Here is a 25,219-nt window from a genome sequence, read left to right as displayed (position 1 = left end):
TGGTGTCATCCGCAAAAAGGCAAACTTTACCTTGTAACCCTTCGGCAATGTCACTCACAAATATATTGAACAGAATCGGCCCCAGCACCGATCCCTGAGGCACTCCACTACTCACCTTTCCCTCCTCCGAGCGAACTCCATTTACCACCACCCTCTGGCGTCTGCCCGTCAACCAGTTCCTAATCCAGTTCACCACTTCGGGTCCTATCTTCAGCCCTTCTAGTTTATTTAAGAGCCTCCTGTGGGGAACCGTGTCAAAAGCCTTGCTGAAATCTAAGTAGATGACGTCCACAGCACGTCCTTGATTTAATTCTCCTGTCACCCAGTCAAAGAATTCAATGAGATTCGTTTGGCACGATTTCCCTTTGGTGAAACCATGTTGTCTCGGATCTTGCAACTTATTGGCTTCCAGGAAATTCACTATCCTTTCCTTCAGCATGGCTTCCATTACTTTTCCAATAACCGAAGTGAGGCTTACCGGCCTGTAGTTTCCAGCTTCTTCCCTATCACCACTTTTGTGAAGAGGGACCACCTCCGCCGTTCTCCAATCCCTCGGAACCTCTCCCGTCTCCAAGGATTTATTAAACAAATCTTTAAGAGGACCCGCCAGAACCTCTCTGAGCTCCCTCAGTATTCTGGGGTGGATCCCGTCCGGCCCCATGGCTTTGTCCACCTTTAGCTTTCCAAGTTGTTGATACACACTCTCTTCCGTGAACGGTGCTCTATCCACTTCATTCTCAGGTGTACTTTTGCCAGTCCCTCTCGGTCCTTCCCCAGGATTTTCTTCAGTGAAAACAGAACAAAAGTATCTATTTAGCAAATTGGCTTTTTCTTCATCATTTTCTACATAGCGTTTTGCTGTATTTTAGTCTTTCTCCTTTCACTAATATACCTTAAGAAGTTTTTGTCTCCCCTTCGTACATTTCTAGCCATTTGTTCTTCCGCTTGCGCCTTCGCCAGACGTACCTCTCTCTTGGCTTCTTTCAGTTTCATCCGGTATTCCTCCCCGTGTGCCTCTACTTGAGATTTTTTGTATTTCTGGAATGCTAACTCTTTAGCCTTTATTTTCTCAGCCACTTGCTTTGAAAACCATATCGGTTTCTTTTTTCTCTTGCTTTTATTTACTCTCCTTACATAAAGGTCTGTGGCCCTGTTTGTTACTTCTTTCAGCTTGGACCACTGTCCTTCCACATGTTGTGCGTTCTCGCAGCCCATCAGCTCCTTCCTCAGGTATTCCCCCATTTTGTTAAAGTCAGTTCGCTTGAGTTTAGAGTGGCCGCTAACCACATGAGCAGTTATATCAAAACAAACCGTTTGATGGTCACTGCTTCCCAGGTGTGCAGCCACTCGGACATTTGACACACTATCTCCATTCGTGAGCACCAGATCCAGCGTCGCTCCCTCCCTTGTGGGTTCCGTCACCATTTGTCTGAGCAGAGCACTTTGGAAAGCATTCACAATCTTTCTACTTCTTTCCGATTTCGCAGAAGGAACCTTCCAATCTACATCCGGCAGATTAAAATCTCCCAACAACAGCACCTCTCTTTTCTTCCCCAACTTTTGAATATCAGCGATCAGATCTTTATCTAGTTCCTCCAATTGTGTCGGGGGTCTGTAGACAACACCCACGTGGACCAAGGTTCTATCCTCTCTTTTTAAGGTGATCCATATCGCTTCTTCCTTTCCCCACTTCCCTGTCATTTCAGTTGCTGCGATATCATTTCTCACATACAGAGCTACTCCTCCACCTTTACGGCCCTCTCTATCCTTCCTAAAAAGATTATAGCCTGGTATGTTTACATCCCATTCATGGGAACCATTGAGCCATGTCTCTGTGACTGCAACTATGTCCAAGTCAGTCTCCAACATCAGGGCTTGAAGGTCATGAATTTTATTGCTTAGACTGTGAACATTTGTGGTCATTGCTTTCCAACTACATTTCCTAGTATGTGTTTTGGGTTTAGTGATTTGTGAGTGTCTTTTCTCTTTGGGTACCTTCTCCTCTTTTTGTTCCCTCTTCCTTGCTTTTTCTGTTTCTTCTGCTTCAATTTTAGTTTCAGGAACATCACAGTGCTGTAGTGGAGCAAAATAATTTTGTAGTGGCAACACTTGTGTGGGCGGATGCTTCTGTGTCACATGACGAATTCTGCCTGAGCCTACTGTGAACCATCTGTTCCTTTGTGGTTTTATTCTCTGAGGCAGTGGTGAGAAGATATGATTCTGCACAGTCCTATAAGTTGCTTTAATTGCATCTAATTCTTGCATTACTTTATAGAGTTCTTGTTTTAAAGTAGATAGCTGAAGACAGATAGGACAAGCTTTAAGTTTCCAGATGATTGGCCTTGAAACTAAAGCAGCACAATTATTGCAGAGAATAAAAGTCATCCTGATTGGTTGAAATGGGTATGAACAGGTGTACTATGTTGGAGTATCAGCCTGCAAGACTGCCTGTGTATGACTGAGGAGTAAAGTTAATGAGGTTTGGTTTGTCTATAAATGAGTGGACAACCCTGGGGTGGGTGGGATTATTAGTCCCAATGTGTTAGCTAAGTGCTGCTATCAAGGGAATTCTCTAGCTGAATGGACCAAAATGGTAGTGTCTGATCCAGGACTTTACAATTTATTTTACTTTTAAAACTGCCCTAGATATTAATAACTTTTCTTTTAAATAAATCTAGATATTGCCAATAATTATAGCAGTTTCAGCTATGTAAAAATGCCCCTCCCCTCTATCTGAGCTTGGCAGGAACAGAAAGAAAGAAAGACAGAACGAGAGGTTTCCCAGTGCTAATTAAATTGATTAAGCAACAAGCCTTAAAAATTTAAGACAATATCAGGTAGGTTTCTCACCTAAAGCCAGTCAATTTGAGAAGTATGGGATTTAGGGGTCAGAATAAACCTGTCCTTTTTGCAGGAGCTTGGTTCAGTCCCAGCACCTGGAAGTTAGAAGTAAAAGTGGTATGTCCTCTCCTCCTCCAGGCAGCTCAAAGCAATCTTCCTGAGGAAAGGGATGAGATTCCCTCCCTCCCCCATGCACCTCTCAGAGCTCTGATTAGGGAGCAGGGAGGGAAAGAGGGTTCACTCACTAGGAACACCAGCCAAGTGGTTGCCCCAAGAACATAGAATGCAGCTTATATATCCAGGCTATATGAGATGAGAACTTTGCAGTCACTGGTAAAATTGTAGCAGCTAAATTATGTAGCCCAGGATTCTACTCTAAAAAATACTGACCCCTGACTCTGCACAATGGATCATTATGGTATTTATTGTAAATGTATATTCTGCACCTGCAGAAGTCCCGCTCTCCATGACAAGGGGAACAAAGCAGAGGAAGGCCATTTCCCCCATAGAACTCACCATAAGAAATAACTGCCTGATTCTGGTTTCCTCTCAGTAACAGCAACATAAACCTTCTCCGTACCAGGTATACTACAAAGTAATATACAAATACCCAGTGTACCTGAATGTAACTCACCTTGAGCTACTACTGAAAAAGGTGTGAGCAAAATCCAAATCTAAATAAATAAATTCAAAACCATACAAAAGTCACTCAGGACCAAGAGCATAACTATCGCTGAGCAAGCCCAGAAAAATACCCAGGCCTACCACGCCACCCCTTTCCTCCCTTCTAATGCTGGGCATGGGACAAAGAGGATGAGGACAGGGGGTTGACCCAGACGCTGGAGCTGACAGGGAGTTAGGGGTGAGACTTAGAGATCGGTCTGATGCCGCTTAGTGTTAGGCAGGATATACATTTTTAAAATAAAATGAAATTCTGGCACTGAGAGGAGAGGGCTAGGAGCTGATGCAGAGTCTTGGACTGGGCCATAGGATATGGCAGAGGATGAAAAGGGTCTGAGAGTGCAGGTAGGGATGGAGAACAGAGAGAGTGGGGTGAACTGAAGGGAAGGGGACGAATAGAAGGAAAGAGGGAGAGAAGTGGTGAGAAGAGATCAGAATGGAGGAAGAGGGGGCAAGAAGGAAAGGGGTTGAGAGGTAGTAGAAAGGAACAGATTAAAAATACAGATCTGAGAAGGGAGGGAGGAAACTGGGCAGCAGGTAAGAGAAAGCAGAAGGGGGCTGGAAGCCAGGAGAAGTCGAATGAAAACTGGGGTTGGTGAAGGAATGCGACTTGGAGGAGGATAAATGAGGTAAATGTGGAAGATGTGAAAAGAGGGAACCTGAGGACTAGAGGGCAAGAGAAGAGGAGAACGAGAGGTAAAATCTAGCTGCAGAGTGGATATGCACAGAAGAGAGAAACAGAAAAATGATGAAGGGGAACCATTAATATCAGATATAGAGAAATACAAACAAGACACACAAATTTTGGGGGTGCAGATGAACCATTTGTTATCTATGCAGTGTCATACTCGGTCTATCATTAAACACTTTTTTATAATGCTGAGAAAGCTGACGATCTTTAGAAAATATTTCAACTTAGAGGTTTTCAGAATCTTGATCTTATTGTAGTCTTATGCTAGCTATTTGTTCTAAATCATTTATTCATCATTTATCATTGGTAATTGGTGATCTCGAGTTACTTCAATCTTATTACTCCAAACTTGACTGGTTACCAGTTTAAATTAGGTATTACCACCTTTAAAATTCTCACTGGGGAAGTTCCTGATTATATGCTAAATTTAGTATCCTTGCTACAAGCGTCTTCTTCCAGATGTAATACTCATAATATTTTTCAACCAAAATTTCCAATGTATAAGAATTTAAAATCAATCAAACCTTACCTCAAAACGCTCTGCTTCAATTTTGGTTTGCTGCTGGAAAGGTGGTCTTGGCCAGAACATGGAAAACTGAGGGAGTTTCTTTGCGTCTATAGTGGCTTAACACAGTCTTTAAAAACTTATCTATCTGGACATTGTACATACTGGACATTGGCAGCCAGTATCTATTGACGGAGAGACTTTAGAGATCAATGTAACATCATGCAGTGATATGGAGCCATCTAAGAGCTACATTACACAGATAAGTTTTTAAAGACTGTGTTGCAATGATGTCTTTTTCTAGACAGATTTTGATCTGCGAGTGGAGGAGTGGCCTAGTGGTTAGAGCATCAGTCTTGTAATCCAGAGGTGGCTGGTTCAAATCCCACTGCTGCTCCTTGTGATCTTGGGCAAATCACTTAATCCTTAGGTACAAACTTAGATTGTGAGCCCTCCTGGGACAGAGAAATATCCAATGTACTGAATGTAACTCACCTTGAGCTACTACTGAAGAAGGTGTGAGCAAAATCAAATAAATCTTACATTGTCTATTCAATATCAGTTAGTTAACTTGTGGAACCAGCTTCGGTTGTTTCTGAGATCTTGTACTCATTATCTTCAATTTAGAAAACATTTAAAAGCTTTCTTATTCTGCAAGGCGGGTTTATGTAATGTTTAGTTTACGTTATTAGTTTGCTATAATTATTTGTAGCTCCTGGATTGACTGGTCCAGCTCTTGATTACTGTAATCCATCCTTGAACTGACTAGATATAGGCGGAATACAAGAACTGGCATAACATCACAAGAAAAGTCGAAAGGAGAGGCTGCAACCAAGTGGATTAATAGAGTGCCTAGACAACAAAGGTAGAATACATTTTATTTTCAATTCAATAACTGGAATATATTATCTTGAAATGTGCATCCCTGATAATTTCTTGAAATATATTTCTATTTTTCCAGTGCTGCATTGCATTCAGACTTCTTGGAGTTCCTCTTTCTAGTCAGTGGTTGCTTATTCTTTGTGCCTCTTTAGTCTGTGGGAATGATAGAAGTGAGGTCTAGTGTTTTAATTTCTGTGCAAGGATCTGTAGCTGTCTGACTTGTTCTGTTTTTCCAGCAGGAAGTATTGGTATTCCAGGCTGTTGCCTTTTATAAGTAGAATTGTTGCTATTTGAGTCTTGGATGTCAGTGCTGCTTTATTTTTTTAAATTATATTAATTTTAAATTCATACCAAGCAAATAAACATTGGTACAGAAATCTAGAGGTAATATTTTACGATGGAATAATAAATCTCAACCTAGGAAAGAACAGATCTAAAAGTAAAGTCCATGGCATTGCAGGGGTAGTGTACAACAGGAAAGTTCAAAGGAAATACAGAAAACACTTCTTCAACAAGAAAAACAAAAAAAGCATTTAGTAGTAGTGATCACTCCAGAAAGCAGAAGTTTCATCCGGAGAACTGGAGATTACTTTCCTACTACTAATGAAAGAGGAAAGCGGAGACGGTTCGTACAAAATATATTTGATTGACTTCAGTTTTACAATACACGTACAAGGATATTTAAGGACAAAAAGTGCACTCAACTGAAGCAGTGCAGGTTTCAGCGACAAAATACTCTTCTGTGGAGGAAACATTTTGCACTCAAAAATAGTTAAGCTCTGGAACTTGTTCCTGGAGGAAAAGTCCATAGTCTGCTATTGAGACAGACATCGGAAGCAACTGCTTGCCCTGGGAGTTTTAGTATGGAGTGTTGCCACAATTTGGGTTTCTGCCCAGTGGCGTTCCTAGGGGGGCTGACACCCGGGGCGGATCGCCGATGTGCCCCGCCCCCCGGGTGCAGCGCCCCCTGGTGCAGTGCGACCTCCCCCCCCCCCCCGGTGAAAGGACACCCCCCCACCCCGGCAAAAGAACCCTCCCCCCCGGGTGCACGCCGCTGGGGGGTGCCACGCGCCGGTCAGCTTCCTTTGTGTCCATGCTCCCTCTGCCCCGGAACAGGAAGTAACCTGTTCCGGGGCAGAGGGAGCATGGAAACGAAGGAAGCTGACCGGTGCGCGGCACCCCCCCAGCGGCGTGCACACGGGGCGGAGCGCCCCCACCGCCCCCTCCCCCTTGGTACGCCACTGTTTCTGCCAGGTACTTGTGACCTGGATTGGCCACTGTTGGAAACAGGATACTGGGCTAGATGGACCATTGGTCTGACCCAGTATGGCTATACTTATGTTCTTAGTTAGATTACGAAAAATCCTGATCAAACTACCCATAAACATCATACTTTTTAAAGGAAAGGTGAAGGAACCAATCTCTATCAAAGGGAAGCGCTAAAGTTACTATTAAAGTAGCCAATGTCACTGATTGAACTTCAGGAGCTTCCAAAATTTTTGATATATTTAAAAAATCCACTTTCGAGATGGGACCCTCCTGGTCTTGCAAGGATTGCTTTTTGAAAGAAGGTAAATAATAAATTGTGATATAGGTGTAAAAGTTTCTTTTGAGACTTGTGAAATCTCTGTTAGATAGCTCTTAAACATATCACATGGTGTTACCAGAGGTACTTTGGGAAAATTTATAACTTACAGCTTACAAAACCTTGCTGAGTTTTCCAAATTTTCTACCTTACGCCTCAAATCAGAATGATCTTTTATCAAAATAGAATTAACAGACCAAAGACTCTTAGGGGTCTGTTTATGAAGCAGCGCTAGTTGCTCTCCATGGGCTGGTGCCAACACGGCCCATTCAGAGTGATTGGACTGTGTCTGGACTAGCACATGGACAGCTGCTAGTGCTGCTTAGTAAACCAGAGTGTTAATTTGAACAGTATGGCCCTCCAAATTAGAATTCATTTCCACCATCTGCTGTTGAAATACATGAATAGATGATACATTGCCCTGTAATATCTTATTCATAGCTGAAAGTTGTAAGGAAATTACCTTTCCCCAAATCGGAAACAGCAGACCAGATTGCCTCTAAAGAGAATGTTGCAGGCCTCTGTAGAACAATCTCTTGCAAACCCCAAATATCAGGAGAGGAATGAACAGAAATAGACTTCATAACAAAAGTAAACCCAAGACACAACAATGAATACCCCGTCGCGTCTCTTTTCCCAACTCAAAAATTTCGACGCTACCGCCATTTACTCAAACCCATACTTTAGGATGTGCATATTAACCTCTCACCTAAGTCTGGAAATGATCATCAATAGCTGTCTTAGCCTATACCTGGTCCATAAATGCCCAATGAACATGATCGAATGCCTTTTCAGCATCAATACTCAAAAGAGCTAGAGACAGTTTTGGTATACTTAGCAATATGCATAAGATTCACCACCCTGTGCACATTGTCCAAGGTCTGTCAGCATGGCAGAAAGCCAACCTGATCTGGATGCATGTCACTGTGCTAGGAGGGTGAGTCCTTGGGCTGCAGTCAGGTAAACACTGCCCACCCAACCCGAAGGCCACGAGGGCCCTGGTTACCAGAAGGCAAACCATACCTAGGAGGAGGGAGCTAGGCTAATGAGTGGATCTGAAAAGAACCCTTGGGGGGGCAGGCCTGACAAGATCAGGACCTAGGGTGGCTCTGAAGAGTCCTTGGGGGCAGGCCTGAAGATCAGGCCCTGGGGTGGCTCTGAAACAGGGGCATAGCCAGATGGCCAATTTTGGGTGGGCCTGAGCCCAAGGTACGTGGGCATGGAATTCGTCCCTCCAAGCTCCATCCCTTCCCAAAATATTAAATACCTGAGCTGGCGGGGATCCCCAAACTCCACTAACTGAAGATTTCCTCTTCTTTGGGCAGCCAGTGCTTTTCCAAACAGCAGCACTTGCCTCGGGCTGATGCTGCTGCCAGTAGGTGGCTATGCATGCTCATTGCTTGTACATATACAAATACTGAGCATGTGCAGTACATAAGTACATAAGTACATAAGTAGTGCCATACTGGGAAAGACCAAAGGTCCATCTAGCCCAGCATCCTGTCACCGACAGTGGCCAATCCAGGTCAAGGGCACCTGGCACGCTCCCCAAACGTAAAAACATTCCAGACAAGTTATACCTAAAAATGCGGAATTTTTCCAAGTCCATTTAATAGCGGTCTATGGACTTGTCCTTTAGGAATCTATCTAACCCCTTTTTAAACTCCGTCAAGCTAACCGCCCGTACCACGTTCTCCGGCAACGAATTCCAGAGTCTAATTACACGTTGGGTGAAGAAAAATTTTCTCCGATTCGTTTTAAATTTACCACACTGTAGCTTCAACTCATGCCCTCTAGTCCTAGTATTTTTGGATAGCGTGAACAGTCGCTTCACATCCACCCGATCCATTCAACTCATTATTTTATACACTTCTATCATATCTCCCCTCAGCCGTCTCTTCTCCAAGCTGAAAAGCCCTAGCCTTCTCAGCCTCTCTTCATAGGAAAGTCGTCCCATCCCCACTATCATTTCGTCGCCCTTCGCTGTACCTTTCCAATTCTACTATATCTTTTTTGAGATACGGAGACCAGTACTTAACACAATACTCCAGGTGCGGTCGCACCATGGAGCGATACAACGGCATTATAACATCCGCACACCTGGACTCCATACCCTTCCTAATAACACCCAACATTCTATTCGCTTTCCTAGCCGCAGCAGCACACTGAGCAGAAGGTTTCAGCGTATCATCGACGACGACACCCAGATCCCTTTCTTGATCCGTAACTCCTAACGCGGAAACCTTGCAAGACGTAGCTATAATTCGGGTTCCTCTTACCCACATGCATCACTTTGCACTTGTCAACATTGAACTTCATCTGCCACTTGCACGCCCATTCTCCCAGTCTCGCAAGGTCCTCCTGTAATCGTTCACATTCCTCCTGCGACTTGACGACCCTGAATAATTTTTGTGTCATCGGCGAATTTAATTACCTCACTAGTTATTCCCATCTCTAGGTCATTATAAATACATTAAAAAGCAACGGACCCAGCACAGACCCTGCGGGACCCCACTAACTACCCTCCTCCACTGAGAATACTGGCCACGCAATCCTACTCTCTGCTTCCTATCTTTCAACCAGTTCTTAATCCATAATAATACCCTACCTCCGATTCCATGACTCTGCAATTTCTTCAGGAGTCTTTCGTGCGGCACTTTGTCAAACGCCTTCTGAAAATCCAGATATACAATATCAACCGGCTCCCCATTGTCCACATGTTTGCTTACCCCCTCAAAAAAATGCATTAGATTGGTGAGGCAAGACTTCCCTTCACTAAATCCGTGCTGACTTTGTCTCATCAGTCCATGTTTTTGTATATGCTCTGCAATTTTATTCTTAATAATAGCCTCCACCATCTTGCCCGGCACCGACGTCAGACTCACCGGTCTATAATTTCCCAGATCTCCTCTGGAACCCTTCTAAAATTGGAGTAACATTGGCTACCCTCCAGTCATCGGTACTACACTCGATTTTAGGGACAGATTGCATATTTCTAACAGTAGCTCCGCAAGTTCATTTTTTAGTTCTATTAATACTCTGGGATGAATACCATCAGGTCCCGGTGATTTACTACTCTTCAGCTTGCTGAACTGACCCATTACATCCTCCAAGGTTACAGAGAATTTGTTTAGTTTCTCCGACTCCCCCGCTTCAAATATTCTTTCCGGCACCGGTGTCCCCCCCAAATCCTCCTCGGTGAAGACCGAAGCAAAGAATTCATTTAATTTCTCCGCTACGGCTTTGTCCTCCTTGATCGCCCCTTTAACACCATTTTCGTCCAGCGGCCCAACCGACTCTTTGGCCGGTTTCCTGCTTTTAATGTATCTAAAAAAATTTTTACTATGTATTTTTGCTTCCAACGCTAATTTCTTCTCAAAGTCCTTTTTGCCCTCCTTATCTCCGCTTTGCATTTGGCTTGGCATTCCTTATGATCTATCCTGTTACTTTCAGTTGGTTCTCTTCTCCACTTTCTGAAGGATTGTTTTTTGGCTCTAATGATTCCTTTATCTTACTGTTTAGCCACGCCGGCTGACGTTTAGTCTTTTTTCCCTTTTTTCTAATACGTGGAATATATTTGTCCTGAACCTCCAGGATGGTGTTTTTAAACAGCATCCACGCCTGATGCAAGTTTTTTACTCTGCGAGCTGCTCCTTTCAGTCTTTTTTCACCATTTTTCTCATTTTGTCGTAATCACCTTTTCTATAGTTAAACGCTAGCGTACTTGATTTCCTAGTTTCACTTCCAATGCCAATATCAAAACCGATCATATTATGATCACTGTTATCAAGCGGCCCTCGTATCGTTACCCCCTGCACTAGATCATGAGCACCACTAAGGACTAAGTCTAGTATTTTTCCTTCTCTTGTCGGCTCCTGAACTAGCTGTTCCATGAAGCTGTCCTTGATTTCATCAAGAAATCCTATGTCCCTTGCGTGTACAGATGTTACATTAACCCAGTCTATATGCGGGTAATTGAAATCCCCCATTATTATTGTGTTGCCCAGTTTGTTTGCGTCCCTGATTTCCTTTAACATTTCCGCATCCGTCTGTTCGTCCTGGCCAGGTTGACGGTAGTACACTCCTATCACTATCCTTTTCCCCTTTGCACATGGAATTTCAATCCACAGTGATTCCAAGGAGTGTTTTGTTTCCTGCAGAATTTTCAATCTATTTGATTCAAGGCTCTCGTTAATATACAATGCTACCCCTCCACCAATCCGATTCACCCTATCACTACGATATAATTTGTACCCCGGTATGACAGTGTCCCACTGGTTATCCTCCTTCCACCAGGTCTCAGAGATGCCTATTATATCTAATTTTTCATTTAGTGCAATATATTCTAACTCCCCCATCTTATTTCTTAGGCTCCTGGCATTCGCATATAGACATTTCAAACTATGTTTTGTTGTTCCTAAGTACATCATGCTTAGTACTTGACAGTATTAATTGGCAATCTTTTGTCTGATTTTTATTGTTATTTAAAGATACCCGATCTACTACAATCTCTTTTGCAACCTCACTATCAGGATACTCTATCTTCCCTGTTATGGTGATATCTTTGAAAGATACCTTATCCCGAACCATGCTCTTTTGAGCGACTGTCGCCTTCCCCCCATTTCTAGTTTAAAAGCTGCTCTATCTCCTTCTTAAACGCCGATGCCAGCAGCCTGGTCCCACTCTGGTTAAGATGGAGCCCATCCTTTCGGAATAGGCTCCCCCTTCCCCAGAATGTTGCCCAGTTCCTAACAAATCTAAAGCCCTCCTCCCTGCACCATCGTCTCATCCACGCATTGAGACTCTGGAGCTCTGCCTGTCTCTTGGGCCCTGCGCGTGGCACAGGTAGCATTTCAGAAAATGCTACCCTGGAGGATCTGGATTTCAGCTTTCTACCTAAGAGCCTAAATTTTGCTTCCAGAACCTCTCTCCCACATTTTCCTATGTCATTAGTACCCACATGTACCAAGACAGCCGTCTCCTCCCCAGCACTATATAAAATCCTATCTAGGTGACGCGTGAGGTCCGCCACCTTCGCACCAGGCAGGCAAGTCACCAGGCGATCCTCACGTCCACCAGCCACCCAGCTATCTATATGCCTAATGATCGAATCACCAAGTACAACAGCTGTCCTAACCTTTCCCTCCCGGGCAACATTTGGAGATTATCCTCGGTGCGAAAGGATAATACATCCCCTGGTGGGCAGGTCCTGGCTACAGGAGTACTTCCTACTTCACCAGGGTGATGCTCTCCTTCTAGGAGACCTCCCTCCTCCAAGGTAGCACAGGGGCTACCTGACTGGAGGTGGGACTTCTCTACAACATCCCTGTAGGTCTCCTCTATGTACCTCTCTGTCTCCCTCAGCTCCATCAAGTCTGCTACTCTAGCCTCTAGAGAACGGACACGTTCTCTGAGAGCTAGGAGCTCTTTGCATCGGGCACACACATATGACACCTCACCAATTGGGAGATAATGTTGGGCCAATGTTGGCGTCTGCTTCAGGCAAGTGCTGCTGTTTGGAAGAGTGCTGGCTGCCCAAGGAGGAAGAAGTCTTCAGCTGGCAAGGTTTAGGGATCCCAGCCAGCTATAGCAACAGTACCACTATTTTAGGTGGGTCTGAGACCAAGTTGGGTGGGCCCTGGCTCACTCAGGCCCACCTGTAGCTATGCCACTGCTCTGAGAAGAGCTCTTAGGGACAGGTCTAACAACATTGGAGCCAGGGAACAGCGAGGGCTCCAAAGGTCAAAAGGCCCAAAGGCCTGGGATGTGGCAAGAACAAGCTGAGGTAGAGCTGGTGACAAGGCAGAATCAAGTGGAAGCAGGGCTGAAGATAAGGTAGGATTAAGCTGAGGCAGGGCTAGAGACAAGGTACCACGAGAAGCAAGAAGACCCGTTGTGAAGGCAATGCCAGGAGGTCTCAAGGCCCTAATATAAGCCCGTCGGTCTGAGGTCATCAAGCGGCATCCTGGGTCCTTCCTGCCGCTGAGTCTTTAAAAGGTCTTCCGGTGCGTGCACCTAAGGACACCAGCACCCACTAGCTTAGGAGGCCAGTGAAACCATATGACGGGCAACCTGGAGCACTGGTAGCCTGCTGCACTGAAGACCCGACCCATGGACCCTCTGAGAAGGCTGCAGAAGCCAACCCCAACCCCTGATGAGGTCTGCAGGTGAGTCAGAGGGTGGGGCATGGCCCTGACCATGACAATGCACTAGAGAAGGAAGCACAGCAGAGAGATGGGTGACAAGCACCTTAGCAAGAATTTTGACATCTGTATTTAAGACAGAGATAAGCCAGTATGAGCGATATGAGCGACAATCAGCATGATCCTTTCCCTCCTTGGGGATAAAAGCGATCCAGGCTTCCAGCATGGTTAAAGGCAACAGATGACCCTCAAGCACTAAATTTAGCAATTGTTTTAACAGAGGAGCCAACTCAGTCCGAAAGGTTTTGTAAAACTCCCCTGTATATCCATCTACACCTGAAGCTTTACCAGTCTGTAATGTGCTAATAGCCTTCAAAACCTCATTAGCAGAAATAGGTGCATCCAGACTCTGCCTCTGAGCCTTGGACAAGGTCAACAAGGTTATGCCAGCCATGTAGTCAGGTTTCAAGAGGAATTTTGAAATTTCCATGCTGCAATCGTCTTTTTCATTCGGTGGGTGTCTAGGAGTATTAATATCATGGTTCCATGCTAATGCCACGGATTTATTTGCTGCCAGCTACCCCAAACTTATTTGGATATTCAGGCGGATTCAGAGTGTTGGACTTTATTGCCTCTGTTTTGGTTGTGCATGAATATTTTACGAAGGCTACTTTATTTTTTCCAAGCCCTGCCTATTTTGGTGCCAAAAAGATTTTTGCAAGCAGCCCAATCCAGCCTCCTTCAGTTTATCTGGGGTAATCGTCCACCCTGGCTGGCAAAGTGGATGGTTTATCAAGATAAGAACATTGGTGTTTTGGGAGTCCCTAATCTTTCTCTTTATTATAAGGCCACCCAAGTTAAAGCTGCTGTAGAGTGGCATCAAACCAGTGAATTTTGCTGGAGCAGTCAGAAGCTGGGGTCTATGAAACTCTCTCATTTGCTTTGGCTTCCTCCCTGCTATCATTCTTTACTAGATACTACTACTCCAACTTTGTACTTTTAAGGTTTGGGACACTTTAGGTGCTGGACACCTATTGCTCACAATCCTCCTTTTCCTCCAGGATTAACTACTGATGTGCTTTGGGAGTGGAAGGAAATGGACCTGGAACAGTGGGGACAGTTATTTGATGAGGATCAGCTTGAATCTTTTGAGGAGTCGGTTGCTATTTATGATATCGTTCAACATCACTTCTTTGCTTATCGTCAGTTAATACATCTCCTTACCAAGTGTGAGTTTAAGGATCATTTGGTTCGAGAGAGTACTGCCTTGGAGGATCTCTGTGAAAGTACAGTGGGCTCTAAAGGCTTATTTCTGTGCTTTATAAATATCCTTGGAAACTGGCCCCCCCTTCTCTCTTACTCATCATAATTGCCGGGAGATGGATCTCGGAGTGACATATGAGGAGCAGGATTGGTCTAAAATGGATGGGGCTTTGGCTAAATGTTCAGTGACTCTTAGTGTGCAGGAGAACAGTGCCATGGTTCTCTATCACTGGTACCATGTCACCTGCATGTTTGCACAGATGCTTCCCTGCTTTTTCACCTCTTTGTTGGCGAAATTGTGGGGAACAATGTATTATGGGGCATATTTTGTGGTCCTGTCTTAAAGCTCATGCCTACTGGAGGGTAATACAGTTTGAACTTCAAACTTAGATGGGTTGGAAGATTCTGTGGGATCCAGCTGTGTTTCTTTTTGGTAAATTTATACCGGATTTGACCTTACCTCAAAACGCTCTGCTTCAATTTTGTTTTGCTGCTGGAAAGGTGGTCTTGGCCAGAATATGGAAAACCGAGGGAGTTTCTTTGCGTCTATAGTGGCTTAACACAGTCTTTAAAAACTTATTTATGTGGACATTGTACATTACTACTACTACTATTTAGCATTTCTATAGCGCTACAAGGCGTACGCAGCGCTGCACAAACATAGAAGAAAGACAGTCCCTGCTCAAAGAGCTTACAATCTAATAGACATACTGGACATTGGCAGCCAGTATCTATTGACGGAGAGGCTTTAGAGATCAATGTAACATCATGCAGTGATATGGAGCCATCTAAGAGCTACATTACACAGATAAGTTTTAAAAGACTGCGTTGCAATGATGTCTTTTTCTGGACAGATTTTGATCTGTGATAAATCAAAACCCTGGTGTGCGATGATAGAAACTAGTGGTTAGAAATGTGCTTTTCACATTTGTGTTGGTCACATATAAGTTTCTGAGTATTATTTGTATAAAGTTATTTTAAAGTATTTAGATGTTTTGGTTTTGAATTGAATCTTGTTATATATGCCAGAAATTACTGTCTTTAAGATACTCTGAGGATTTGTTTTCTATTTATAAGTTTTCTATATAGTCTGGAACAATGTTTTGCAGGATTCAAGAGGTCCTTCCCAGTCCTCGCTACTGTGGGAGAGATGGTGTTATGTTAATTTTTCTACTAGGATCCCATTCAGTTCTAGCTACACCATCCTTTAGGACCAGAAATCACACAGCAAAGAGACTACCCAGAAAAAGGAAGCACCGTAAAAACTGCAGTGGGCTCTAGAACATCAATAAGCCTACTGGGAAAATTTAACAGGTCAGATTACTACACGTTGCTACCTAGATACTCCATACTAACAGAATACCTGGTCTTAGTCATACATGCTGAACATAGATAGACCCTCACCAAGTACAGAATACATTACAACAAACTAAAAATAGAATATGTAGACAAAAATTAAACTGAAATCCTAAGAATCTCACTATACGCAGGTTGCAAAGAGCAAATACTGAGGAAACTTCAAACAGCCCAGAATTCAGCAGCCAGACTTATCTTCGGAAAACCAAAATATGAAAGTGCAAAACCCTTACGAGAGAAGCTACACTGGCTCCCACTCAAGGAACGCATTACTTTTAAAGTATGCACATTAGTCCACAAAATCATTCACGGTGAAGCCCCAGCCTACATGTCTGATTTAATAGACTTACCACCCAGAAATGCTAAAAGATCATCCCGAACTTTCCTCAACCTCCACTTCCCTAATTGCAAGGGCTTGAAATACAAGGCACTGCACGCGTCAACCTTTTCTTACATGAGCACGCAGTTCTGGAATACACTGCCGCGCAACCTGAAAACGATCTACGAGCAAGCCACCTTCCGCAAACTATTGAAGACCCATCTTTTTGAGAAAATTTACGGAAAGAACCAAAACACATAAAGCCCACACTCACTGTTCAGTAATACATCAATACAGCCACTTCTGAATTCTCATCCCCCGTAATCTCACCACACTCATACCTTTACTCACAGAAAATGTATACCAAATGTTTTCCTGTTATTATATATTGCCCCTTTTTGTTTCTGTTATTTCCTTCCAATGTTTCAGTGCTCTTTTCCATTATTTGTGAGAAAGGGGGTGGCAACCCGGAGGGGTGGGGAGGAAAGGGCTACCTGTGCCTGCCAGGGATCAAAAGAAGAAAGAGTGGGGCTATAAGAACTACAAGTCCCAGAAGCCCGAGCTGAGCAGGAAGCAGGAGTGGGAGGAGAAGTCCTCTCAGAGGGGAAAGGGGGAGGAGGTTGATTGGGAGATGAAGTCAGGGGAAGGGGATGAGGCACACCTGTGGGAGAAGGGAGTGGTGGAACAGATGGATTGGCAATGGGGGGGAGGGGGGAGAGGAATCAGAGGAAATGGATATCTCAGCCTTTGCTGAGGGCCACGAGGGGAGGAGAAAGAGTGCTGTGTCTACTGGAAGAAAAGGTATGAATTCCTTAACCCAGTGGGTGGTTGTCAGGAGTTAGTGCTGACAAATGAGGGAGGTGGGTCTCTAGGTGTAGCCAGTAGGAAGTGCTAAACCTAGAGGAATCATACCATAGGGGGACACTTGGGAACTTTATAGTGTTGCTTGAGAAACGCTGAACTGTGTGATAAGCATTTGATTCTGAATAGAGGCTTTAAAGAAAGGGGCCTGTGCCAGGAACAGGTCCCGGTCCCGAGGCCTGGTTGGGGACTTAATAGCCGGACTGGAAAGAATCTAGGCGGCTAGGCTACAAGGAGGGGGACTCCACCCGGAGACGTATACTTGCCAGTAGCCAGTAGGGGTTGAACTAGGGGGGGGGGGGGGCTACTGGCTGGAGAGAACGCAACTGAGTAAACCTGAGGAAGGTTTGCATAACTTACAAGGATTGCAGACCGCACGGAGAGGTGCAACTAGAGCGCAGACAGCTCGGAGAGGAGCAGAAGTCTGACATTGGTGCGGCTGGGTTGCAGACAGCACGGAGAGGTGCGGCTGGATTGCAGACAGCACGGAGAGGTGCAACTAGAGCGCAGACAGCCCGGAGAGGAGCAGAGGACTGACATTTGGTGGCAGTGGTGGGATCGGTCGAGCCCTGGTTCCAGTAAGCCGAGGAGGAGGGCGGAGGAGCGAGCCGGACCAGAAAGCTGGGGAGCTTGAACCCGGAGGCGAACAAACCTCCTGCTTCCGGTGAGCATATTGGGAGCAGGGGGGGAATTGGAGTGCGAAGTGGAAGTGTTGTGAAAGTCCACACTTGGGTTTTTGTTTTCTTGTGTTTTCTTATAGGAAGAAGATTAAAGGTATCGGGATGGATCCGAAAGAGATGTTTGCCTTTATGACTCACCAATTTCAAAAGCAACAAGAGATGGCACATAAACTTATGGAGGAGTCGTTGGCAGCTTCCCGAGCACAACAGCAGCCACTTTTGGACCTATTTCAGGAATTTCTGCGGGCTGGAGGAAGAATGGCCGGACCTAGCGAAAGTGGGACAAACTTGCGGGGCGAAGGGACTGCTGGACTGGTAGGACCTGTGGGGGGTGAACTGGTTACCGTGGGGAAATTAACTGAAGCAGATAATATCGAAGATTATCTGGGGGCCTTTGAGAGGGTGGTGGTGACAGCAGGATGGCCTCAGGAGCAATGGACCCTAAGACTAGCTCCTGCGCTGGCTGGGGAGCTTTAGCGGCTTTTCGGGCCCTACCTACGGGACAAATAACAGACTACACAAGGCTGAAAGCCGCTATTTTGGATAGGTTTGGGCTAAGCAAGCATACGTACCGAAGGAAGTTTCGGGAGTTCAGGTGGGTGGAGGGGAGAGACACCTAGGGTACTTGCTCACAAACTAAGTGATTTGGCGGGAAAATGGTTAGAGCCTGAACGACGGTCCATGCAGCAGGTAATGGAAGACCTGGTGCTGGAACAGTTCTTGGAGTCCTTACCTAGAGGGCTTCAGGTGGACTTGATTAAACGGGGCTGCAGTACCCTCGAGGAGGCAATCCAGAGCATGGATTGTTTCCTAGAGTCGCAGCATTGTGCCCACAGGGGAACTCCGCCGGGAGGAGGATGGGGAGGTCCAAAAGGGCATCAGGTTCCCGAAGGTAGGGGCATGAGAGTTTGGGAGGGGGGTAAAGGGGAAGAAAGAATGTGTTATCGTTGTGGGCGGAAGGGCCATGTGAGGAGAGACTGTGTTGTGAAGTTACAATTGGTGGCCCGAAGGGGGGAAGGGGGGCAGGCGGGAGTTCTGCCAACGGGTAGAAGTGATGGGGGTGGGGGTGGAGGGGCTGTGGACTCTGGAGCGGACCAAACTATGCTGGCCCAGTCCTTGTGGGAGAGGATCAGGGAGAAGGGAGTTGGGAGAGGGGGGAAGAAAGGGCGAGAGGTCACATACGGTGTGTGCATGGGGCTTCCAGTAGATACCCGTTGCGGCAGGTGAGGATCGTAGGCCCTTTGGGGGCTCATTGGGTCTGGGTGGCGGGTACTACCTAGGTTGCCTCAGGCCCTTATCTTGGGAAGGGATTGGCCCCCATTTTCGCAATATTTGAAAGAGAGAGAGAGGGGTTAGTGGTTACCCGGTCCCAACGGGGTGCGGAGGGGCCGGAACAGGAACAGGCTTTAGCCCAGATATTTCCGTTTCACATGGAGATATTGGGAAACCCGGGGAAAACAGGGATTCGGGGGGGCAGCGTCAGCGGGCTCGGTCTATGAAGACTTGGAGCAGGCGGCGGATTTCCCTGAGGAGGCAGGGGAGGTGCAGGAAACAATTCCCCTCTTTTAGTAGGGAGCAGCAAGCCGACCCTACTCTGCAATAGCTTGGGCGCGGGCAAGGAGGGGGACAGGGAGGTGCAGGGACCCCGGGTTTGTGATAGAGCAGGGCCTTCTGTTTCGGAGACCTGCAGGAAACGGAGGGGAGGAGGGACGGAGCCAGTTAGTAGTTGCCGAGGGGATTTAGGAACCTACTGTTACGGGTAGCTCATGATCACCCTCTGGGGGGACATAAAGGGAGCTCAGAATACGGTTTCACAATTGTGCGGCGCTTTTATTGGCCCGGGATATATAAAGAGGTTGAAAAGTATGGTGAGTCTTGTCCTTAATGTCAGAAGGTATCCGAACAGGGTCCAGGGAGAGTCCCTTTACATCCTTTGCCCCGCATAGGACCCCCCTAGGGAGGATTGCGATGGACATAATTGGTCCTCTGCCAAAATCGACTCGGGGGTTCTCCTATATCTTAGTCATTATGGATATGGCCACCAGGTTTCCTTGGGCCATTCCTTTACGAAACATTTCGGCTAAGTTATTGCTGCGGAACTTAGTCACATTTTCTGTGAAGTAGGATTCCCTCGGGAGGTGCTGACTGACCGGGGGTCCAACTTTAGATCACGGGTTCTAGCACAGGTATGGGAGGCCTTCGGGATTGTTCACATTTGTACGGCTGCATATCACCCGCAGACCAATGGCCTGGTAGAACGATTTAATAAGACCCTGAAGACTTTGCTTAGGAAAGGAGTGGGCTCTTGCCCGGAGAAATGGGATTCAATTGCTGCCCTTTGTCCTGTATGTAACGAGGGAGTGTGTGCAGGCCCTCCCTAGGGGTGTCTCCCTTCGAGTTGTTTCTTTGGGCGAGCACCAAGGGGGGTCTTGGATATAGTGAGAGAAAGATGGGTACCCCCGAAGCCGAGGATAACACTGTAATATCTTACCTACAGGATTTAAAGGGGCGCTTGAGGTGGTTGGGGGTTTACTCTAGAGACAGATGGCAGGCGGCTCAGCAGTATCAGAAGGCCTCCTATGATAAAAGACCAGGGTCCGGGAGGTGGGCGTAGGGGATAAAGTGCTGATCATGGTCTCGGATAGTCCTCATAAATTTAGTGGGAACTGGAGGGGTCCGATGATAGTTACGAGGCGGTTGGGCCCCGTCACGTATGAAGTGTGGAATGAACGGGGGAGGAGACAGACTTATATAAATTTGATCAAAACCTTGGCAGGCCCGGGAGGTTTGTTGGGTGACTGCAGAGGATTTACGGAGGAGGATCTAGGTCCTCAGATATCGGAGACGGATTCTAAAGGGGGGTTGCAGGTGGGAGAGGATTTAGAGGGACCCAAAAAGAGCAGATAAGGGCTCTTTTTGGGGGAATTAAGGATGTGCTGACTCCTTGCCCAGGGGCAACGAGCATTGATATACGCACGATATCGTAACGGGGGAGGGAAAGGTAGTAAGGCAAAGACCGTACAGGTTATCCCCCATGAAGCAGCAGGAGGTGAATCGGCAAGGTTAAGGAAATGTTGGAATATGGGGTGATTGAGGAATCACACAGCCCCTGGGCAAGCCCCGTAGTGCTGGTGCCCAAGACCGATGGAACCCTGGCGGTTTTGCATTGATTTTCGGCAAGTTAATGCTCTATCGGACCCGGATGCTTATCCGATGCCGAGGATAGAGGAACTGCTAGACCGATTAGGGTCAGCCCGGTTTCTGTCAACGCTTGACTTAACAAAGGCTATTGGCAGATTCCGCTCTCTACTGCAGCTAAGCCCAAGACAGCCTTTTGTACTCCTCTTGGCCTGTTTCAGTTCAAGCGGATGCCATTTGGCTTGAATTCGGCGGCGGCCTCTTGCCAACGCCTGTTAGATCAGGTATTGAGGCCCTCATCAGGCCTATGCCGCCGCGTATCTAGATGATGTCATCATACATAGCCAAGACTGGGGGTCACATCTACTCCAGTGGGGAAGGTAATTAAACGCTTTTCGAAAAGCTGGGCTTACACTGAATCCCCAAAAATGCTATTTTGCGCAGAGAGAGGTGAAATATTTGGGTTACAAAGTGGGAAATGGCCAGATAAAACCATTACAGGGTAAAGTCGAGAGTATCCAACTGTTTCCCCGCCCAGAGACCAAGAAATTGATGAGGGGTTTTTTGGGACTAGTGGGATACTATCGAAGATTCATTCCCTCACTTCTGCTACATTGGCCGCTCCTTTGACTGAGATGTTAAAGAAGGATAGGCCCAACCGGTTAAGGTGGGGGGAGGTGGAGCAGGGAGCATTTGTGGCCCTACGGCAAGTCCTGTGTGAGGAACCTGTGCTTAGGGCCGTAGATTTTGACAGAGAATTTATCCTACACACGGACGCTTCGGGCACCGGGTTGGGGCAGTGCTGTCGCAGGTTTTTGAGGGGGAGGAACACCCAGTATGTATTTGAGCCGGAAGTTGCTCCATCATGAAACGAGGTATGCCACTATTGAAAGGGAATGTCTAGCTGTAAAATGGGCTATACAAAAGTGTCAGTTCTATCTAGAGGGACGGTCATTCAAGTTGTTTACAGATCATGCCCCTTAAAGTGGTTGGCCCGGATGAAAGATAGCAATGCCAGATTGATGAGGTGGTACCTGGCATTGCAACCCTTTCAATATCACGTTGAGCATAAAGCCGGGAAGTTGTTGCCTCATGTAGATGTCTTGAGTCGGGTTGCTAGCCCGGGGAACGAGGGAAGGTTGGAGAAATGGGCTAGCAATCGCTTAAAGAGGGGGGTATGTGAGAAAGGGGGGGGCAACCGGAGGGGTGGGGGAGGAAAGGGCTACCTGTGCCTGCCAGGGATCAAAAGAAGAAAGAGTGGGGCTATAAGAACTACAAGTCCCAGAAGCCCGAGCTGAGCAGGAAGCAGGAGTGGGAGGAGAAGTCCTCTCAGAGGGGAAAGGGGGAGGAGGTTGATTGGGAGATGAAGTCAGAGGAAGGGGATGAGGCACACCTGTGGGAGAAGGGAGTGGTGGAACAGATGGATTGGCAAGGGGGGGGAGGGGGAGAGGAATCAGAGGAAATGGATATTCTCAGCCTTTGCTGAGGGCCACGAGGGGAGGAGAAAGAGTGCTGTGTCTACTGGAAGAAAAGGTATGAATTCCTTAACCAGTGGGTGGTTGTCATGAGTTAGTGCTGACAAATGAGGGAGGTGGGTCTCTAGGTGTAGCAGTAGGAAGTGCTAACCTAGAGGAATTCATACCATAGGGCACTTGGGAACTTTATAGTGTTGCTTGAGAAACGCTGAACTGTGTGAGAAGCATTTGATTCTGAATAGAGGCTTTAAAGAAAGGGGCCTGTGCCAGGAACAGGTTCCCGGTTCCCGAGGCCTGGTTGGGGACTTAATAGCCGGACTGGAAAGAATCTAGGCGGCTAGGCTACAAGGAGGGGGACTCCACCCGGAGACGTATACTTGCCAGTAGCCAGTAGGGGTTGAACTAGGGGGGGGGGGCTACTGGCTGGAGAGAACGCAACTGAGTAAACCTGAGGAAGGTTTGCATAACTTACAAGGATTGCAGACCGCACGGAGAGGTGCAACTAGAGCGCAGACAGCCCGGAGAGGAGCAGAGGACTGACATTATTATTCCTTAACGATACTTTGACTTGTCTCGCATAACTCATCACAATGTAATCCATAACCCGAGTTGTAACAAATTGTATTTCCATGATTCATAATGTATTGTAAGCCACACTGAGCCCGCAAAAAGGTGGGAAAATGTGGGATACAAATGCAATAAATAAATAAATACTCTGCATGCAGTGCAACACTAAATAGAAACAGCAAATCCAGTTTTTCCTGTACTTTGCAAAATATAAGACAGCAGATATAAATTCCTAAAATTGACATGTTCTAATCACTAGATTGAACATATTAATTTGTTTTTGCATCTTGTTGTCGGGACAATTCATCTCACTTCCAATTTCTGGTTTATTCTTTCTTCAGTCTGTCTTCTCTTAGCTCTTATTACCAGGGTCTCCTATCCATTTGCTATTTCTTTTTCTCCCTCCTATGTTCACTTCCTCCCATATACCCATCTCTGACATTTAACTTTCATTTTCCTTTTTCAGCTTTCTTCTGCTTCTCTGTCCACTCATATTTTACTGCCCTTCTCACCATTTCAGTGTTCAATCACACTCTTTGTTACTACATCTAATACAGCTTTCCATCTCATCCCAGCTCTTGTCTTTCTCCTTCCCCAACCTCTTACTAATGCCCCCTTCTCTCTCCATCACCCCTGCCCTGTGATTAGCATTTCCCCCTCTCTTCTTCTGGCTCTGTGTTACATTTGTACCCCAACGCTTTCCCACTCATGGCAGGCTCAATGCAGCTTACATATTGTATACAGGTACTTATTTGTACCTGGGGCAATGGGGGGGTTAAGTGACTTATCCAGAGTCCACAAGGAGCTGCCTGTGTCTGAGTGGGAATCGAACTCAGTTCCTCTGTTCCCAGGACCAAAGGTCCACTACCCTGTGTCTTTCATCTCCTCTTCATCTCCCCTCCCATTCCCTTCCCGTTGTTCTGTGTTCAGCATCTCCCCTTCTCTCTTTTTTTTTTGTTACATTTGTACCCCGCACTTTCCAACTCATGGCAGGCTCAATGTGGCTTACATGGGGCAATGGAGGGTTAATTGACTTGCCCAGAGTCACAAGGAGCTGCCTGTGCCTGAAGTGGGAATCGAACTCAGTTCCTCAGGACCAAAGTCCACCACCCTAACCACTAGGCCACTCCTCTTCCTTTTCACCCCATCTATAGTCTAGTATCTTCCTTTTTCTATATCTCCATAGTTCATAATCTTCTCTTCTCTTCCCTCCCCCATGCCCGGTACTCACCCACCGTTTATATCGGGCTCTGGTCTAGAACAGAGGAAGCCAGAGGAGGCAGAGGAGGGTGCCTGGCTCAGTGAGCTGCTGCTGCCTAGGTGTCTCCTCCCCCCTCTCAGCCGGCACACAAAAACATACTAACCCCCGCCCAACAAAATAAATAAATAAATAAATATTGATAGGAAATAATAATGACAGAGAGGTCCCCTCTGCACTAGGTCAGGGGGTGATTGAGAGGCTGACGCTGAGGGGAGAAGAGTACTCACCCTGTTCTGCGCATGTGCTAGGCACATCCAGGGACTGATTCACAAAGGTCGCATTAAATTTCTGTGCATCTCATTTGCATGCCATCACCTTTGTGCATCGATTCACTGTTAGTGAATTGTTAAGGAGTGCAGGAGTGGCCCTAGTGGTTAAAGCACCAGTCTTGAAATCCCCAAAGTGTTCTGGTTCAAATCCCGCTGCTGCTCCTTGTGATCTTGGGCAAGTCACTTAACCAGTGGTGTGCTGGAGCAGGCTCTCACAGGCTCTCGAGAGCCGTTTGTTAAGATTTTAAGATATTTTTGGGGAGCCGGTTCTCCATGGCTACTTAACAAATGGATCCCAAAATGTGGGCTTGGGCCCCTCCTGAATTCTCTTTACTTTGCTGGCGAGAGAGAGCCCCCCTGTTAACAATTTACCAGCACACCCCTGCAAAACCCTCCATTGCCTCAGGTCAAACTTAGATTGTGAGCCCTCACGGGACACAGAAATATCCAGTGTACCTGAATGTAACTCACCTTGAGCTACAACTGAAAATGGTGTGAGCAAAATCCAAATAAATAAATTCACCTGCGACTGCTGTATTTAATGGTGACCTTTGTGCATCAGCCCCGTAGACTAGTTACTTCAACAACCATGTGTAGATCAAAATCTGACACTGGAATAGGAAGAGGCGAACTTCAGTCTAAAAATAAGAGATTGATAACTGCAGCACAGGACAGGGAACTATGGACACGTGGTTTACAGCC

The 25,219-nt window shown here is 46.2% G+C and overlaps 1 protein-coding gene across 1 annotated transcript in view; it reads left to right on the top strand.

The window, feature by feature from the left end:
* The window catches only part of LOC115482473 (claudin-4-like), a 189,110-nt gene that overhangs the window by 41,135 nt on the left and 122,756 nt on the right, over positions 1-25,219 (top strand). Inside the window, exon 2 of the mRNA XM_030222248.1 lies at positions 5,431-5,583. The gene's annotated coding sequence lies outside the window, so the exon portion shown is untranslated. The remainder of the gene's footprint in view (positions 1-5,430; positions 5,584-25,219) is intronic.

The sequence above is a fragment of the Microcaecilia unicolor genome, chromosome 13 (assembly GCF_901765095.1).
Source record: "Microcaecilia unicolor chromosome 13, aMicUni1.1, whole genome shotgun sequence".
Lineage (NCBI taxonomy): Eukaryota > Metazoa > Chordata > Amphibia > Gymnophiona > Siphonopidae > Microcaecilia > Microcaecilia unicolor.
Note: the sequence above shows the minus strand (reverse complement) of the source record. Positions and strands in the feature narration are given on the sequence as shown.